The sequence below is a fragment of the Sabethes cyaneus genome, chromosome 3, assembly GCF_943734655.1.
Source record: "Sabethes cyaneus chromosome 3, idSabCyanKW18_F2, whole genome shotgun sequence".
Classification (NCBI taxonomy): Eukaryota; Metazoa; Arthropoda; class Insecta; order Diptera; family Culicidae; genus Sabethes; species Sabethes cyaneus.
This window is the reverse complement of record NC_071355.1, coordinates 247,268,810-247,285,313: the sequence shown is the minus strand read 5'-3', so window position 1 is coordinate 247,285,313 and position 16,504 is coordinate 247,268,810. Positions and strand designations below refer to the sequence as shown.

The following is a 16,504-nucleotide window of genomic DNA, read 5'->3' as shown; positions in this document are numbered from 1 at the left end:
TATGATTGCCATAAATTTGATGGAAGCACACAAAAATATTTATATTCTGGAGCCTCTAACGTCCATTTTTTTCTCTTCTTTTTAATATTAAATTTGTTCAATCTATTGAATAAAATTACAGCTAACGTTGTAACATGGTTAAGGTTTTTTTCTCATTTCGATTCCTCAGCCGATCGACAACACACTAACCGATGACGGGCCAATTCGTCATGAATCATAATCTTCGTGCATTCGTCGATTTAAAAACACATTTCACACCGAATACGCTCTAATCGTTACTGAGAACTCGTAACGTATCGCGTATCTGATATAAACCTAGGGAAGCTACAACCGTTGCTATAATCGAGAGTATTTCTAAAGACCCCTGATTTGGCCGTAAAGCTATTGCAATTCTACCCATGCACCAGGTAAAAATATTTGCATAAAAATTTCAGTCTCCTTCCATAGCAGAAATTTAATCCACAATGTCATGAACAACGCCATACGTTCGCTAATTAGATACTGAAAAAGTTGGACGAAGATCCGTTTTTACCGCAAAGCTGTGTTCAGTGCCAAGGCGCTCCTCTAGTTTAACTGAATTAGTAACATGTAGGTAGAACATGTAAGAAAAACTAGATAATAAAATTAGATATAGATTCTTCAGTTCTTTCCCCTTCACACTTTAATCTTCTCTAAGGATGCAATCTATAACTATTGCAAACCGTTTCACCTTAGCCGTTTAAAACAAAACTACGAGGTTAACCGTATGTTTCCGGAACAATTTTGTTTTTGAGATCTTTGGTCAAGTTTTAGTGTGTACAAACAACCGGAACGCTTAGATGAGGGTATGAAATGGGGAAGACAATGAAAATGGGTCTAACTATAGCTATGGTCATCCCAAGATGGTTTCAACTGTTCGACAATTATGACTTGACTTGACTAACTTTCTTCCTCCTCGGTTCGTTGTTCATTTTAAGCATGGTTTCTTTATATTTTTTACCAAGCTTCATTAAGTTCTCTTTCAATTTAATCTCAATTTGGTACATTTGGCTTGTATTTCATAATTTCTTGTTTTCTAGCGCACGTTTGTTAAGGAATTCTAGCTAATTATAGTCAAGCTAATTGTAACTACCTAACCGTATATTTAGTACAGAATAATCAGCCAAAATAGAGCAGACTGTTTTTATATGCAGAATCTAGAGGTTTTTGAGAATCGCAGTGGTGACCTCTTTCCTTGCTGGAAAGAGCCGACGGGACTGCTCCGTAGATATACGAAGTTGCTCATAGTCGAGATTCGAAAATGCGACTACGGATAAAAAAAAATTGAAATATACTTTGAACAAAATTGAGATGACACAGTAATGTTCCGATTTTGTCAGCCCCATGTTGAATTTTGGGCTGACAAAATGGGGAAACTGATAAAATCGGGAAATTTTTTTCAAAATTCAAGACTTAAGACCTTGCAATATCGAAGACTTCTACTAAAAATTAAATTTCAACCCTCAGTTTGTCAACCGAATGCTCAATGAACCGGACACAGCACACTGGTCCAGAAAACATTTTGGTGCGCATTAGCTTTGTGTGGGAAAACTTGGTTTTAGGTTTATGAAACCTTTGGAAGAGTTTCTTAAAATTAAAAGTTCTATCGTCCAGCGAAATTCAAATTTTGTTTAATTCCCCTTAATCCCGCTAAAAGTGCAATAAAAAATGTATTTTTCTTCAGTTTCAATATAACACATTGATGTGTTCTGCAAAGTTTTACAGCATATTATTACAAGAAATTTTGCTGAAGACAGTAACCTTCTATCTCTTCAGCAAAGATAGAAAAATCCTATTTCTCATAAATGAAAAATCGTTAAAATCAGTTTTTCTATTTTAGCTGTTTTTGTAGTTGCTAAATGACTTTTTCTAGTTTTACAAAGTTGTACAAATAGTAAAAATACACAACATTGCTGGATATAGTATACCTCTATCTTTCCTTGTTTAGGAACTATAGAACTTTTACTATCAAAATACCCTTATTTTGACCCCGAATATCTCGCAAGAAGGCATCATTTTATTCAAAAACTCTCCCCAGAGAATCAGAATAGTTCCAAGCAGGCTGAAAAGTTTTATAAATCCTTTTTAAAAGCACAAAAGTTAAACAAAATTTATAGACTGACAAAATCGGGATAAAAAGCTGATAAAATCGGGGGTAGACAAAATCGGGAGGTGGCAAAATCGGAACATTACTGTACTTGCTATTTAATTATAGCATTAATTAGTCAAAACAGAATCAAGCTGATAAAATATTTAAAATAAAAAAAGAATGAAAATATCGACTAAATTGAAAGTAAAAAAATAAACAGATCCAGAAATTAAATTAAAAAGAAAACTTTTCAGTTAATACGTATAGGTATATGTCAAGAATAAACATCTTTTCTTGGAATTGGATTCGAAATTGCACTTGAACTCAATTTTCAAATCTGACCTGAAATAGCTCTCTCTCTATCTGTGCATCTTCTCTCTTCCATCTTTTTGTTACTTTTTTGTAACGTTTTTGTTTTTAATATAGACATTGTTATTTTCCATGCAAAAATCTACGAAAAAAAGACAAAAACCAACGAATTTTTCAATTCAATTTCCCAGCGGGGGGAGGGGGGTGACAAAAACTTTGAGAATGATTTGCAATGGCCTTATGGCGATTTTAGTCACTTTGGACTTCTTTTATTTCGTTTATGTATGTTTTCTTATTTATTTTTTGTTCTCAATTTATGGCTATTCTTTATACTTTTTTGTTCTTTTATGAGTATCTTTGCCTTTTTTGTTGTCGATGTTCCACTTTTTCTTCTGTCACTTTTCAGACTATTGCAAATTATATGCAAAATATAAGCGTAGTTCGGGACGATCGGAAAATTTTGCATGGAGTTTTCTATAAAAACAAGAGACCTCGAAATTTTTAATTACATATGTTTAAATTATTTTTGTCACTTTGTCAGTTTTGTTACTTAAATTGGTTTTAAAAAAAGATTAGACAAGATTTTTATTTATTTCCTGTGGGTTCTATAACCTAAAGAACCCGAAAAATGGGTGTGCGGGTATCAACACTTCCAGCACGAAACAGATGTGGAAGTTCAAAATTTCAGTTTTTTCTCTCTTTTGGTAGGGTTTTGCATAGAAAATAATAGCGTTTATGTGAAAAGCAAGAATAGATTTGAGCAACATTGAAAGGACAAAAACTTTATAAAATATTCGTACTGGCCTTACCTATGTTTTTATCTCCTTCGGTCAATATTATACTCTGTTTTGGACACTTTTTTTTAACTATTCCTGTCTATTTCTTGCTTCTGTTTTGCCTCCTTTCCGTCACTTTTTGGCTCTCATTTTTGCTTTTTTGTCTATTTTTCATCAATTTTGTGTAAGTCTTTTCAGACACTTTTGTCACTTTATTGTCTTTTGTTTAGTATGTTTTTTGTCCCTGTTTATCTTTTCTCTTTAGCTCTCTGCCACCCACTGTTTTGTGTCTCTTTCGCACCAGGTTTGTCTCCCTTTCTCTGTCTTGTCTCTTTTTGTCTCCTTTACTTTTCCCATCTCTCTCTCTCTCTCTCACACACACACACACACACACTCCTTCTCACACTTTATCTCTTTTTTACTTTCTCCCTCTCTTTTTTATACTCTCTCTATCCTTCTCGCACTCTCTTTCTCACTCATTGGAAGGACAAAAATATTTGTAATGGCCTTGTTTTTATCTCGTTTTGTCAATATTTTACTCTTTTTTGTTCTTTGACTTTTTTTTGTCAAATTCTTGTTTCTTTCCTGGTTTTGCTTCTGGATATCTTTTTTGTCTCTTTTGATTTATTTATATTATTTCTTTTTAGGCACTTTTGTCACTTTAGTGTCTTTTGTTTAGTACATTTTTGTCCCTATTTAGCTCTCTGCCCCCTCTGTTTTATCTCTCTTTCTCTGTCTCCTGTCTTCTTTTTGTTACCTTTACTTTTCATCACTCACTCTATCTCTTTTTGTCGAGAAAGAGAGAAATAGAGAGAAAGAGAGAGAATTTCTCTTTGTCTCTTTTGTTATTCTCTTAATCTTCTCTCTCTTTCTAGTTCCTTTGTTCTCTCTCTCTTTCTTTTTGTTTCGGTTGAATTCTCTCTCTTTCTGTTCTTATCTTACTCTCGCTAGTATCTCTCTTCAGCACAATTCCGAATGCAAAAATATAATTTTCGTAGTTAAAGCGCACAAATGAATCAAAATTTGTATAACTTTATTTACCAGATAACACTAGACCATTACATATATTTTATAAAGTTTTTGTCCATCTGATGTTGGGCAATAAAAGGAGGGGGGGGGGGTTTAAACAGGCAAACAAGATTAAGGGCTTAGAGCGATTTTATTTAAATATCGTGACAATTAAACCTTTTCTTACTTTCCACAACTATCTATTTATATGTCTGTATCGAAAACCAGGTCTCTGACAGGACGTCATAAGAGGCTTATCAGTAACTAAGAACAGGTCCCTGACAGGACGTCATGCTTTCGTATCAATGGGTTATATTCTCAGTCACCTCTCTAGTCGACTGCTGGACTGCTCGATTGTTCAACTGGTTGACTAGACTGCTCGATCGGACTGGTCAATTAGACTGCTCGATTTGATTGCTCGACCAACTTTCAGCTTGATTCAATAGCTCGACTAGACTGCTCGACTTAGCCACTCAACCCGACTGCTCGACTCAACTGCTTGACTCAACTGTTTGATTCGACAGCTCGACTTAGCTGCTCGATTCAACTGCTTGACTGGACTACTTGACTGAACTGCTCGACTTATCTGCTCGAATGAACCACTTGACCCGACTGCTCGACTAGACTGCTTAAGTAAACTGTTCGATACGAGTGCTCGACTCAACTGCTCGACTGAACTGCTCGATTCAACTGCCCAACTCGACTACTCGACTAATTTAACTGCACGACTAGACTGCTCGACTCAACTGCCCTACTGGACTACTCGACTCGACTGCACGCCTTAACTACTCGATTCAACTGCTCAACTGGACTACTCGACTCAACTGCACGCCTTAACTACTCGATTCAACTGCTCAACTGGACTACTCGACTCAGCTGCTCGAATAAACATTTCGAATGAACCACTCGACTCAACTGCTACAATGAACTGCTGGACTCAACTTTTCGACTTAACCGCTTGACCCTATTTGACTATGAACTATTTGACTGGACCATTCGATTCGACTGCTCGACTCAAGTGCTCGACTAGACTATTCGACTTAACTGCTTAATTAAACTGCTCGACTAGACTAATCGATTTAACTGCTCGACTCGACCACTCTATTCAACTGCTCGACTCGACTGCTCGACTAGACTAGACTGCTCGATTTGACTGCTCGAGACTGTTCGACTCGACTGCTCGACCCAACTGTTTGACTCGATTGCTTGATTCGACTGCTCCACTCGCCTGCTCAACTCGATTGCTTGTCGCAATTACCCTTATTCTGCGAGTCACATGACTCAATACGACAATTGTCACTCGCCGTGACTCGCCACGGCGAGTCGAGTCACCTAAGTGACAATCGTGTCACCTACGTAAGAAACCCTTGTCACCTAAGTGACAAGGCGAGTCACCTAGGTGACAATTGTCACCTGATTCTCGGTGACTGCAACATAGTCACGTCCAGAGGTGGCATAAACCGCAGCGCAGACCAAAAGACACACATTCTTAAACAACACAACACTCGCCATGCGGTGTGTGTTCGCCCACAAATTCCCTTCAGTGTCTCTTTTGCTAAACACGCTCTTTCGTGTTTTACGCGCACCAAGAAAAGGCAGCCGCAAACGCAGAGTGATAAATTTGCTGCGTGCTTTACTACACCAAGAGCCGCACTCTGCGCGGCTGGATTGTACACCCTGCGCTGGGTCAGTTGAAGTGGTGTGATTAAAAAAAAAGCATTTTTACTGTTGCGGTGCCTGATCCGTACTAACTTAACATAGACCATATTAGTTGTTCAGTGCAGCGTGTATTTTCACTTTTAAAAGGGCAGAAAATTTGTAAATACAAAACAATTTTTTTGCGCAATTCCGCACGGAGTGTGGCAAAGGGCAGCACCAAGTGCTGTTTGTCACTCACTGGGCGATTTTCACCGAGTGCTGTTGTTCGCTCCCACTCCGCTTTCGCTCGTACGCTGTGTGCATATTAGCTGTAGAGGTGTGTTGCCGAATCGCTCTGTGCGACAAGGCATAATATTGGAACATTGGGCGCATAGTGTGAGCGAATGACAGCCCTGGTCACGTCACTCGCCTCGCAGAATAAGGGTAAATATCATATGGTCGGTGTTAAATAAGACCGAACCAAGTCGCAAAATTTTAAAAAATGAGTTAGAGATACCAAACGATCAAGAATTTTCTAAGTGACATTTTACTCTAATCAGACTACATAAGTGTTGCAAACAGCCAGAGTTAGAAAATGATTTCGAATGCAGCAAACTTTGAAAGTTTTTTTGCTCGAAGTCAGAAATTTGCCACTCGGTTCTGTTTGACTTAACACCAACCATATGAATCAGTTTGCGGCAGACAATAGACGGTTCAGAGCCACTCACACAAAAAAGTCATATTGCCCGCCTATAGAATCAGCACAGTGGATATAATGTTTTTATTCAGTTAAAGAAATCCAATATGACGCAATATAAGAACTCAAAGAACTACTACAAAGATTAAACATCTTCGCAAACACTGGCCAATGAAATGTATCCGCAGTTTTCTGAATTCTTAACAGACATTTTTAATTTTCGGATCGTAAGTTTTGGGCTCAACTAGTATAGGATATTATTTTCTATGTGAAAGCCTTCTAAAAAAGTCACAAAATCGAAGAAATTTTTTTTTCACTTTTGGGTCATTACATTGTTTAAACTTCCATTTCGGTTTCGTGTTAGGAGTGTTAACACTCCGTACCTATACTTATTTTTATTTAGTTCTTTACGGTATAGAGCCCACAAAAATCCTAAGGTTTGAATCTTCTTCAGGGCCGAAACTGAGATCGAAACGTTGGCGTTAAAGAGAACAAATCGTCTACTTTATTTAAAGACTGAACAACCTCTGCTCTACTTTTTATTTTTTCAAATAGGTTTTAATAAATCAAATCATCAATCATCAGTCAAATAGGTCAAATAAATTATGCAAACATTCACAGAAAATTTTGGAAAACGATAATTTTATTCTAACTTTGCTTCGAGAATTAGTGTAGCAAACTTTCCGAAGTTTTGTTTTTAAGTGCTGACAACTCATAAGTTGCGTGCTAACACGCGTCAACAGAATGTTGTTACGTCAAGCAAACCGTTCTGAGCACACTTTTCATATCGTCTATCGAAAACAAATTTCATGTGAGAATCTGAAGCTCTTAAAGCATGGCCTTACCCACAGGATTAAGTCAATCAATGCTTTTTTACATTTTTGAATGAAAAAAAGAAACAACAAAAACGAAACCAAACTTTTGCCGCTATTTGGAAGTGTGTTATGTGTTTGTTTGATATCTCTTAGGGATTAATCCGACACTTCCTGACTTCAATTACATACAAAACGTCTTATGTTTCCTCATAAATCTGTTTTCAAATCAATAAAATATATCATACTACAAAAAATAGCAGCATGGCTATTTTTAAGTTTTGATTTACCTTGAGTCACCACAATTTATTAAAAATAAACCTAATGAATAACCAGTCGCGAACAGTCGCTCACAGAAAATAGGAGCAACAGTTGCAACTCATCACGGCCAATTCATTAATCACTAAGCAAACCAAAGAACAACATTTTTGTGGAGTTTATATGGATAATTACTTACTTTTGTTTCGTTCTCCTGATGGTATTGATGATGTGGAATGATTATTCGTTATTCAGAAGCAGTCGGAAGCAAAACATGAATAATGGAAACGCTTGGTAGTCTGCTTCTGCCAACTCACAACAAAACTGTCGATCACACCAGCAGCAAAACAAAGTCCAAAGAACTCTTCAACCATTGGATAACACCGTTGCCGCCAGTTCCAACCGGTTCAATAACTATAACAATAAAAAACTAGTTTCTTCTCGTTGGCCGACAAATTTATCACTTTCAATAATTTGACCGCCCACAGAATGCAGTCACCACAACGGATTTACTGTGACATTTCTTCACGCCGACCGCGCTGATTGCTTGTCATCTTCACTTCTTCGGCCGACACGCAAAATTACGGCTCAACGACGCACACACGCACTAATCGCGGAGGCGTCACCCGTTCAGTCTTCAATCCGCGACCGGTAAGCTCCGGCGACTGCTGCTGCTGCTCACTCACTACTCACTCAGTCAAACGGTGTGTTTGCCCTGTTATCCGGAGAGTTCGGCGTTTTGCGAACGCTGATGATTAGCGTGAACACACACGGGGTTCACACCTGTGCTGTGGTGTATTGTTGGATCGCCTTTCGCGCTACACCCGTTCTGCTTCGGTTTCGGTAGTCAACTAACCAAAAGGACGGCACACACCGGCGCTCGCCGCCGCCGATCGACCATTGCGAGCTAGCTAGCTAGCTTAGCGGTGAGCGAACACGCAGAACAAACGCCACCGCAATTGCCATGATAAGTATTTTTTTTTTGAGCTCCACCAACACCACCACCGGAGCTCCTCCGCGGAGGTATACTAGCTAGCGCATCTTTCTCCAATCACACTGCTTTCCATGCTACTGCTGTGGAATCATTTTTATATGTGCACTATTCTACGGTATAGATATCGCGTGCTTGCTTAACAACCGGCACATTCTAGTAGTCTGTAGTGAATTTGGTTTATCCAACGCGGAAAAAATGAACACACCGGCTGAGTTGGTGTTGTTTGTAATCAGCAGAAAAAAAATATGGCCTGAAAAAATGAACACGAACAAGTTTGAATAAGACATTTATATGACAAGATTTTGTTTACAGATTTTATTTCTTTTTTAATTGTTTTAGGGTCACTGACTTGATATTAATATGCTTGAAATTTATTTCACTCTTGTCAAGAAAGTAGGATAAACACTGTCTCTGATTTTAAATTGCTTGTCAAAGCATTGAAAAGTCTTCCCTAATGAGTGGATCGAGGATTTTCCATCGATTACTTTTTCTTTTAGTTCTATACCTTTCAAGAAAGTTATTCAACTATATGACATAGTTGAAAAAAGAAACAATTCAATTTATACCCACCGAAATTTCAAGATATCGAAACCTTCAAACTAAAGTTTAATAAGATATCCACCAAAAGAATTGTACTAGTCAGCCGACTAGCTTGAAGCGGTCAGTACAATGATTCTTGTATTGATTACGACTTTAATAATAAATCAAAACCTTTCCACATGACACGTACTTCGATAAGTTGTCTGCCAATGTTCTGCTCTATGCCAATGCAAGTAGTCGTACTTGCTAAGCAACGCAATTTTTTGGCTTTCATTCTTCCGTGCAGGTCTTTATTAATGAATAAAAAGACCGATAATTGGTTAAGCATAATTGATTACCTTCGTCGTCACGGAAGCTTAAATTTTTTGTATCTTTCAACTCTTTTTCCCCTCAGGGGAAGCCACCTGACATTTGGGAAACAAATATTTATGAAAATTTTAATTTGAATGCTTTTAGTAAACGCTAATTAATCTAAAAATTCACACTGACCAGAGTGTTCCGGTCTGCTTAATAAATAAATCTGAAAGAAAGACACATGGCTCCAGAAATCATAACCCCTCCTCCGGAAAGCTAGATTTCACCGGTTCGACTTATTGTTAGCCTTCCTCTGTTCAAACCGTGCCTGCTCAATTAGTACTCGTTAATCATCGTAATGACGATGATGATGAAGATGATGATACCGACGACGACGTCGTAATATATTCGACCGCTCGCTTGCTGTTGCAATTTTTCGTTACCTCGCGACGTTGCGTTGTTTTGGTTTTACTACCAGAACCATTTCACTTTCGCATAGCGTGCGTGGGTCACAGCGCGCGACCGCGGCAGCAGGTCTGCCAGACAGCGGCGGGTGACCCCCAGCCGTGTCATCGTCACCACGGGGGTATAGCTCAGTGGTAGAGCATTCGACTGCAGATCGAGAGGTCCCCGGTTCAAACCCGGGTGCCCCCTTGAGGAAACATTTTTTTTTTTGTAAACTTTCTCGCTTCTTCAAGTTGAGTGGTGTGCTGACCATGGCCAACACGGAAAGCAGGGAAAGCTTCAATTCGTCTGGGAAATAAATTATGACCGTAATAAGCGTCGTGCACGACGGTGCAACATTGGAATTTCCCAGCGACAAAACGTAGAATTTTCCTGTGATTCTTTATGCTGGTAGCCAAAGCGGATTATTGCAGGGAAGAACACTACATTGTGTAGCAATAAATTGCTGCCCCATTTAGAACGACTTCTGAAATCGGACGGAAGTCGTCAGTCTAGGTTAGGTGTACCCACATAGTAGGACGAAGGTTATGGATAGGAAATATTATGCTGGCATTTCCAAAGTTCAAGGATGCTTTATTGTTTAGGTAAAACGGCCGAACAAATATTTAACTGTTATTTTGAGAGTCATTAGTATTTCGTTGAATAATGATTCCATTACAGTCATTAATTTAGTGAGCGACCTTTTATTATTTGGACTTTTATTCCGTCGAATATTATTGTAGACTTATAAGTTTGTGAGTTAACGAATTGATTTCAAGTATTTCAAGTCAACGGCTAAATTGCCTTCGTTAAAGGTAATTCTTATTTGCCCGTCTTAGACGGTGGAGGCGACAAACATTCTTGTTACTGCATTAAACTAGTGCTAGCCCAACCGCAGTAGTGTAAACTTCTTTGCTGGCTATGATTCACTTCCAGTATTCTGCTACGAGATTGTTCACACTTGACCGCGCGTAGCCAATTCCAACTATTTATTATCGTTGCGTGAACTTCTTTCCATTCTGCGGGTATGTTTATCTAGCGTTCTCAGCTACACGTCCGATTGTCAGTGTTTGTACTATACAATTCGTATGAGAGAAGACTCTTATTATAGTAGTAGGAGAATATAATGAAAACACTACTCGCCGTTAAAAGGGGTATCGAATTCATTCGTTGGTCCGCTGCGCGCAATTTTATGCTGAGGCCTATAGTGTGATGTTGGCATTTTGCGCGCCTTCTCATGAATTGAGAGAGCCGCTTGCTAGATAGTAAACTCATGAATTCTCCTTTCAACTAAGTAGTCATGCAGCTTGTGTGAGAAAATTTTTATTGTACACCTGTCAGGAGGATATGCAGTGAGTTAATAATTCTTTCGAAACTACCGTTTCAGCTTAAGCAATTTTAATAACTTGACAATTGACTAGAACGTAGGGTAAAGAACTAGTTTTAAGCAGTCTAAGCGGGTCACTGATTGTTTTACCTTATTACAAGCGATGGGTTGACTAAGTGGGGGATATCAGCATACCAATCTTCTTGCTATCTTTAGTTCTTCAAGCTGTTACCATTGGAAGACACTATTGTTGAGCTAAACTTTTGATTTTTCGCTTTAAAAGTTGGAGCGGTGGAACTAATTTTGAACACACCGAACCCATTTTCACCCGCAAGGTGCTGTTTTCAGCAATCCTGAAATCTGAATTTTTTTACGTCCCGTTAAAAAATCCCTCGAACTTTTCCCCCTATTCAGTAAGTTCGCGTTCCTATCCGCGACCTACTAATCGGCATCTGATGCGTAATCGGCATAGCGTATCGGCATATGCGTAAAATGCCATCTGTCTAAATTGTTTATCGGGGCATACACTCACCGCACCGTTCGGCAAACGGTATTCGTCGTCTCTTTTATTGTCTGGTGTTCTTATGGGAAACTGCGAGTTTGACGTCTCACTCGCTGTTCATAAGGATGGTGGGAGAACAAAAGAGGCAAACATAGAAGTGCACACGATCTAACTTTAGAACAGTGTTGTCAAAGCAAATAACATTGAAACACATCGTTGCTTCATTAAATCACTGAGAAAATCTTCGAAAATTATTGAAAAAGCTGTCTTTTGTGTTGTTTTTAATAAAGAAAAATTAATTATGAACATACATTTCTCTTAAAAGTATTGAACCACGTTTTCACCATAGGAGGTTTCAGTTAATTTCAAACTTAAAATTCTTATTTCCAGAACCGAAACAGTATCTTGGCAACACGATAGTTCATCAGTTGTGCTGCAGCTGCTGCTACTGATGAACAGGTTCCATCAGTTCAGAATTTGTTTTCAGTTTTGTTAGAAAATAATAAAACTTTCGGCTAGTGACAAAGCCTTAGATAATAGAAAAAAAGAGACTGAATAATATGGTATGTGACAATTGAGTGCTTGACTTTCAGAGTGGTTGTAATCAGTGCTGAAAATTTGATGAATTCGTTAGTAACGAGGTGGCGATTGCTGAAGAGCAGCTGAAAAATGTACGTTTTTGGACAACAATTTTTAATTCATCATATTTCTTGTCGGAAACCCAGTAAATTGTGTTTGTGTGAATCAAATGTATGGTTAAGTGATTTGTGAAGATGATCCTATCAAAAGATTTTGAAAATATGAATAAAAAAGTGCATTTTCGGATCATTTATGTTCAACTGATTAAAATAGGTAACACTGCTTAACTCGTTCCTTACCCTAAATGGTAAATTGAAAAGATACAAATAAAATATTTGTAATTAAAATAGACTTGCTGAGGCGCGTGTCCCACATTTTTATAAAATTTAATGTGAAAAAATCCTCAAGGTGTAAACAGCAAATCCGGAGTTTTATATTAATAGAGACAAATAAACTAAAGCTTGCTTCAGATAGTATTGAAACAAAAACAATTGCATGTATTTCAGTTATTTATTATTGAATTTAAAATCTTTTCTTACACAAATGTAGCAGTTGCTTCATACTTTTAAGAAAAAATACGGATAAAATTATTCGTCACGGTTTCGAAGGAATTCTCGAATTCTTCTCCTGTAATATTGCTCATTAGGCGGTGCACACTTTCTTCGTTCACGGTTTTAATCTTATTCCACCAGGTCTTCATCTGATTGATGTCTCTGACAACTTTTCCTTTTGCCTTGAGTCTCCTCTTCATGATTACCCAGTATTTCGCAATAGGGCGGAACTGGGGGCAATTGGGTGGGTTAAGGTCTTTCGGAACAAACATGGACCCCTTTTCCCTGCATACCATTCTTGAACGACTTTGCTGTAAAGACAGTTTGCCAAATCTGGCCAAAACATCACGGGATGGTGGTGGGATCGAATGAACGGAAAAAAATCGTTCTTGGATACACTCCTTTTGGTACAGTTCCGACGTCATTGTCTTATTTGTAACGAAAACTTTCGTTTTTCTGCCACAGCTGCAAATACCCTGCCAAATCATAAATTTTCGTGCAAGCCGTTGCCAAGTAAAATTTTTGACTTGGCATTTGCCCGGGGTCAGCCTTGACATAAGTTTCATCGTCTATCAGAAGACACCCGTCGAATTTTGTTAGCACCCGGTCGTATACCTTTCGAGCACGGATTTTGGCCACACTATTCTGTTTTATGATTCGGTTTGGTTGTTTTAGCAAAGCTCGATACGACTTGATTCCTTCCCGGAGTCGAATTCTCCTCACGCTACTATGGGCAGCACCGAATTTTCTGGCCAAATCACTGTCCGACAGATTGAGATTCCTCTTGATGGTCTTCAAAATGTTACCACGCAGTTTCCGGCCGACAGTTCCACCCCGATGATTAGCTTGAGGCTTCCGAATTGTCGTCAATGTTTCCTTATACCGTTTGATAACACATCATTCGGTATTTCTAGACAATTTCAGCTGTTTAGCTAGCCTAGATACAGTCCACAATGGATTTTCCAAATTACTGTGCACAATTTTTCCCTTCTTTCGGCTTCCACTTTCGATTTACAAAATACAGTCCGGAATGTTAAAAATACATAGGTGAAGCTAACATCTCAAGTTTCCTTTTAACCCAATGCCCTTCTGGCATACAACATCTCAAGTGTCATAATCTCAAAAATCTTAAATCTAATTTTAGTTCAAATTCATATCAAATTTCAAACCCAATATTAAGTAAAAAAATCAAATCTAGTACTGTGTTTCATATGCGGCTTTTAGAGACGCCTGCTCAACAGGCCGCATTGTCTTCCGTGCACTCGTCGCCATTTCAGCAAAGGCATTGCTGGCTCGCTGGTCTGTGCCGTCCATGTTCGTTGAAGCTCGGCCAGGATTCTTGAGATTGCTCTGCTAACGACATTCCAAATGTCCTCGTGCAAACCCTTTTTCTCAACAATGTTGGTTGTGTACGTTTAGTACGGGCATATCCTCGCGCAGCGCTTCAGATCTGGGGCATACAACCCAAGTAACAATTTGGGTTTTATTACACTCTTATAATGGCATTTAAGAACAAAATTGGTCTTGAAGGCCACCATAAGAGTACAATAAAACTCACATTGTTGCCGTCGAAGGACCTCATGCTCGGGTGTTTCTTCAACACCATCACCCTTCGGACAAAAGGGCGACCTTGCATGCCCGAATCGGTGTAAATACTGTCTGAAGCAACCGTGTTCCGAAAGAAATTGCTATTCACCCAGGCTTGGAGCAACCGCCATTAGCCTATGCGTCCATCTTCCGTTAATTGTGGAGTTCCACTCTACCACTTTATTATTGCCTCCGGTCTCATAGATTTTCGAATTCCTCTGGTATTCCTCCGGCAAAATGATATGGGAATCAGTCCCGCTATGACGTAGACCGCTTCCGAAGAAATAAATCTGCATGCGCTCACGACCTGCATTGCCCTGAGCCGATAGGTGCTATCCAATCTCTTCTTATTCCACTGAGATTTTAGCGCTGCTACCCAAGCAGGTCTAGGTCCGTATCGCAGTATCGAGCATACTCTGGCCAAAATACGCCTTTTACTGCTATTTGGACCAGAGTTGTTTGGCATGATTCTGGCCAGCGCATTAATCGCTTTTTCCGCTTTCTCGCAAGTGTAATTCATACCTACTCCTAGGTGTTTCAACCATCGCTTCGAGGCTATAAGGTGCTCTCCCACAACGATCTCCGCTGATTGAGCTACCTTGCGGTTGCTGACCACCAGCACGCCCGTCATGTGTTGGGCTATTTGCTATTTCATCCCTTGCCTCCAGCTTCCGATTATGTCTATCGACTCGGTTGCCATCATTTCGCTGTCTGTTCCAGCGACTCTCCTGCTACTACTACTACGAAGTTGTCTGCGAACCCAACGATCTCCGCGCCTCTAGGCAGAATCAGTTTAAGTACCCTGTCGTACCCCGTTCCAAAGAGATGGACCCAGGATAGAACCTTGCGGGACTCCTGCCGTAGTCTTGATCGTCCTCTGTTTCTTGTTTTTCTCATAATAAAGCACGCAATTCTCTAAGCTTCTAGCTTCTGAAAATCCTACACAAATAGTCAGGGATTCTCGTTCTATGGAGTGCTAAGCGATAGCCTCCCAGCTGGCACAATCGAATACGTTCTTGACGCCGATCGTTATCACTGCACAGTGTCGGTTTCCCCTACGCCTCGGTTTGGATGCCTTCTCAGCTCTTTCGATCATTGTGAAAATGGCGTAAATCGCCCTTTACGAGACCCGAACTGTCTCTCTGAGAGTCCGTGATCGCCCTCCAACCATACCGTTAACCTGTTCAAAATGATCCACTCCTGTAGTTTTCCTAGAGTATTCAGCAGGCATATGGATCTATACGATGCAGGATCTTCCGGAGGTTTCCTTGGTTTTGGCAGCAACACCAGCTTCCGTACTTTCCACCTCTCTGGGAAACGGCCTACGTCTAGACATTTCTGCATTACTGTCCTGAACATGTCTGGGTACACCTGCACTGCCGTTTTTCGGGCCACGTTGGGGATTCTATCCGGCCCAGGTGCTTCCACTTCATCATACGGCCTAGGTGGACAGACATTCGGATCATGCTCTGGGAATAGATCCTTAACAATAGCTTGTCGGGACTCCTTTCAGTTGGTATCGTCGGTCTACTGAGCTTCGCTATCATTACTCTATATGCAACACCACATGGGTTGACATCCGCGTCTCTGCATAGCTTCCTCAGATAGATTTACTCTTCTTTGTCGCCTTTGCTAGTGCTTCCCTGGCCACTCTAAGCCCCTCTCTTCGCTCTTCCCTTAACACGACATTACTTTATCGTTCGCTTCTTCTTGCCCTGTCTGAGTGTGTGTCGGTTTTTTTTGGAGAAAGAAGAGAAACCATAGACTTTGTGGGATTCACAATTTTTACTACTTCCGTCTACTCCCTACCCCCCGGGACTACCGTCAAGTATTACTTCGGGAGGATGATGTTGCATTTGCACGTCCTTCCCTTCACAGCCACCGTCGTAGGTTTTCTTCAGTTAGTGCAAGTGTCTTCATAACTAGATTTAACCATCGTACTTCTGCCGTCTGCGTTACTTATCGAGCGACCGACTCGATAGCCATCCCTTCACGGCCACCTTCGTAGGATTTCTTTGCGAAAGCGAATTTTACTACGCTTAATTCTGCCACAATCTACTTAGGTAGTCTCGTGATTTATA

The 16,504-nt window shown here is 39.7% G+C and overlaps 1 protein-coding gene and 1 non-coding gene across 2 annotated transcripts in view; one reads left to right on the top strand and one right to left on the bottom strand.

Moving 5' to 3' along the window:
- Positions 1-8,536, bottom strand: part of LOC128743977 (cGMP-dependent protein kinase, isozyme 1) — a 68,745-nt gene extending 60,209 nt beyond the window's left edge. The window contains exon 1 of the mRNA XM_053840691.1: positions 7,805-8,536. The gene's annotated coding sequence lies outside the window, so the exon portion shown is untranslated. The remainder of the gene's footprint in view (positions 1-7,804) is intronic.
- Positions 8,537-10,015: 1,479 nt separating this feature from the next.
- Trnac-gca (transfer RNA cysteine (anticodon GCA)) lies at positions 10,016-10,087 on the top strand. The gene has a single exon. It is a non-coding gene; the product is annotated as a tRNA-Cys (tRNA).
- The last annotated feature ends 6,417 nt before the right edge of the window (positions 10,088-16,504 follow it).